Source organism: Pundamilia nyererei, unplaced genomic scaffold (assembly GCF_000239375.1).
Source record: "Pundamilia nyererei isolate P.nyererei 1_Seehausen unplaced genomic scaffold, PunNye1.0 scaffold00023, whole genome shotgun sequence".
NCBI lineage: Eukaryota > Metazoa > Chordata > Actinopteri > Cichliformes > Cichlidae > Pundamilia > Pundamilia nyererei.
In genome coordinates this window covers 5,178,874-5,182,825 of record NW_005187424.1, presented here as the reverse complement: position 1 = coordinate 5,182,825, position 3,952 = coordinate 5,178,874, and positions in this window count along the sequence as shown.

The following is a 3,952-nucleotide window of genomic DNA, read 5'->3' as shown; positions in this document are numbered from 1 at the left end:
GAATATATGCCATAGATTCATTTTTTTTAATTACATCAGGAACTGGAACTAGATGATAAATCTGTAATTTTTGAAGTTAAAAGAAAACACATGAACAAAAAAAAATAAATGGGTTCCATCATTTAGCCCAGTATTAGCTCACAATGACATTGGCGTTATGACCGTTTTGTATGATGGACTGTTACCACCTGCTTCTGGGAAGGAGGGCGATCCATTTGATGGAGCTTCAGAAAAGCAAGATGTATATTGTCATAGTTTTGAGTGAGAAGGACACAATCAAATATAATAATTCATACCTTCATGGAAGGTATAATCTCCTGTTTTTATGTGACTTGTGGGGAAATAATGACTTAGATTTATGGTCAGTTTGAGGATGTTTAGGAGTACAGGTGTTTAGCCTTTAGATTTTGGAAATTTGTTGTGCACAAAAGCTCATTTAGGCCTCCGTGACATGTTGGTGATCGTCTGGCAGCCACCGGTCACCAGGGTAAAAATGTATTTTCTGCAACTGATTGGTGAGTTGATGGATTGCTGGAATTTACTAGGGTGAAACTGGTTGCAAAAAGGTAGAAATATTCAACAATAATTGCTTTGTAATTACTTTGGGTGCTAGCAGGTTGCTGCGATCAACAGTTATTTGCATGGAAGACTAACAGGTCTGCAAATGCTCTCAAACTGCTCCCCAAGCAGTAGTCAAACTGTGAAAAGTATCGCCATGTTTAAAATGAAAGTTGTGCTGTGTGAAATGTGTTGGTTGCAGTGGTAAACCACAACTTCCCCTTTGAAGGTAAATGGCCAACTTTCATTTTTTCAAGTTTCACTGCTGCTTGGGGAGTTAATGGTAAGTGTAGTGTAAGTGCAGAAAAGTTGGTGTCTTCCATACAGTCACATTTTCCCCTCCTGATAGGGAGTTGCTGACTAGTCTCTAGGCCTGTGTGACTGGGGTCCATTTTGAGGTGGTGATACAAAATGTTGAAAGTGGTAGAATCCACAGTGCCATTTAAAGATAATTTAAATAGCACAGGTTACCAATTAGACAACATATCAGCAGCATATAGTATATGCATTCTTGTGTTTCTGCTTCCTGATATAATCACTAAGCTTTGTTCATCTTTTTGATGTACAGATCTTTGTTTCATTCTGACACTGACTGTGATGCCTTCTGGTAGTGCAATCCCCTCATTTCTGACTTACTTCCCTCTCTTTGTTACCATCTGACTTTTTATTAGTGTGTGTGTGTGTGTGTGTGTGTGTGTGAGAGAGAGAGAGAGAGAGAGAGAGACATAAGTTACTTTGTGATTAAATTAGTGCGTTACACCCAACACTGTCAGTAATTCATCACATGGGCAACCTATGTTAGTTTGATGTTATGGAATGAAAAAAAAGATGTAGCATTTCTTTCTAATTAGATTGACCTGATTTCTATTAATTTGACATATACTGGTCTAGTGAGACAAACCCTGAAACTGTACACTTAACAATTTAATTTCAGTCACAACACTCCTTCTCTGTCTCATTCTTTTCTTTTTTTAAAATGTGCATCTAAGACAGAGCCCATGGTAGTAGTGAAACTAGGTCCTGGGCTTCAAATAGCAGCCCATTGTATCCCAGGGGTCCACAGCTGAGGAAAGGCCAAGAGGAGCAGACATACACACATACATAAACACACACAGACACATGCACGCACGCGCGCACACAGACAGACAGCAGGAGTGAGATAGAGGGCGAATTGTTTGATGAAAATTAATATTTGTCATTTGGTGCCGCACATAATACCCTGCGGACTCATACAGTACAGCGCCTATTGTTTGAATCTATTTCTTTTGAAGATACTACAATGTACCTGTGTTTTCAGCACAGTTTGGGGGATGTGGGTATGTGCAGTTCTTGTATATTTGCTTTGATGTACTTCGGAACTGCTGGCTGTTTCCAACTTTGTTCCAGTCCGTTACTGGAACCGTCCGTTCATCAGGCTGTGAGGTGTCATGTGTGATAACTTTTGTGTGTTTTTGAGAGAGAGAGAGAGAGTGATTTAATACCCCTGACAATAACTAAAATTGTGTTTTATTGCTATATTCTTGCTATATATTTGTTATTTACTTTATATTTAAGTCTGTTTTTATTTATACATGTTCTAAGATCTTTTTGAGGCATGGTTTAAAAGAAGTAGTGAAGTAAAATAAAATTAAAATAAAAATCTCAAGAAATTTGAAGGTACATAACAGCTTTTAAACATTGTTGGTCAGTCTGTATCTTAAGTGCATGACTGATAAAAGCTGTACCAAAGCTCATGATATAATTTTAAAGAAAACAAAATGAAAAAAGTACAAATGTTCTCATTTTATGCATTCGTTTTTCCAACTGTAAAAATCAAATATTATCCCTGTCTTTTTCCCAGCTTTTTAAAGCCGTGTCTTACTCACAAACAGATGCTTGCAGAGGACCATGGGGTTACATTTAAATCCATTATTACTGTTAAGTGTTATTTTAGTTTATGTAAGGTTAATGTTGTCTTCTTCTTCTTTCAGCTCTTTCTTTTATGAGTCCCCACAGGGGATCATCTGTTTCCCTTTCACTGTGTCCCTGTCACACCAACCCTCTGCATGTCGTCCTTGACTACGTCCGTGCCCCCTCTCCTCCTCATTTGTCTTTGGTCAACAAAAGCAGTTTCCACTGGTTTGACAGTTTATTAGAATCACAGTTCTGCTGCCTTAACCCAACAAATGTGTTAAACCAAAAATAAAAGTGCCAGTGAAAAACAAAGTGAAAACAAAGAATAAAACAGTTCAAATGACCCCATAACTTGAGAATGACTCAAGTTCATCAGTTCAACTTTTTTTTTCTTTGCTCACTCCTTCTTTAAAAGAGATTCATGAACTCATCACCTCATACTATTGTGGCCAGTGCAGAACTGTGGGTATGCTCTGTAATGCTAGTGTCACCTGGCATTTTGAAAAAGAATCTATGTTTTATTATGGTTAAGTTTTACATATGTAAATAAATGCAGTTCTTAATTGGGGTCTTTGGAGAATGGGCTGCCACTAGCAGTTGGCAACTGTTTATATTATGCATGTATAACACAGCTGGCAAACACTGTCTTGAATATTCACTTTTCTAGTGTTTAAGTGAGTCCTGCTCTACTGGAATGCCTCCAACATACTTGTCCCATAAAACTTTGGTTTGGCACCTCATAATACAGGACCTCTGGATTGTCAGTATGAATCTAGCCATTGTGCATCAATACTACAGAACAGGTTTCCTGTTGTGAAGGATCAGTGTAAAAAGTCTTCGTTAGCAGCAATGAAGATAGCAGTAAACAATAAAACTGGCAGCTGCCAGTGCAGAAGATGGTCATTCCAAAAAAAAGAGCAGTGTGGGTTAAGTCACAGATTTGTAATACATTTGCTGCTAATGGAACAGATGTCTTGTCTGGCCAGTTGTAGTTTTGCTAACATTATAACAATTTTTCATCCCTCATGTGCTCTCTGACGTATTAGTGTAGCTCATCATCCCATAATACCAACCTACCTCAGTGTCTCCTTGGAGCAGCATGGCAGCATTTTAACACTGGTTACCGTGGAGACCACAGCGGTGCCACTGGCAGAAGCTGCCTCTTGCTCATTCCGGATGACATTCAGAAAAGCCCCTCTAGTGTTTGTATGCACACACACTCTCTTACATGAGCATGCAGCCACACAACAGCACCCCCGTGTGCTATGCAATAATGTTTCCTTGAATACACACAGTCAGAGACATATGCTCTTACAAAATATCAATGGAATATGGATGACACACACAAACATACAACAGTCAGTCAACTGTCATCTGTTGTAACAGCTTTCAGAGTATGTGACTACAGCTTTCTAATATGCCAGAACTATGGTGACTAACACACGTGTGTGTGTGTGTGTGTGTGTGTGTGTGTGTGTGTGTGTGTGTGTGTGTGTGTGTG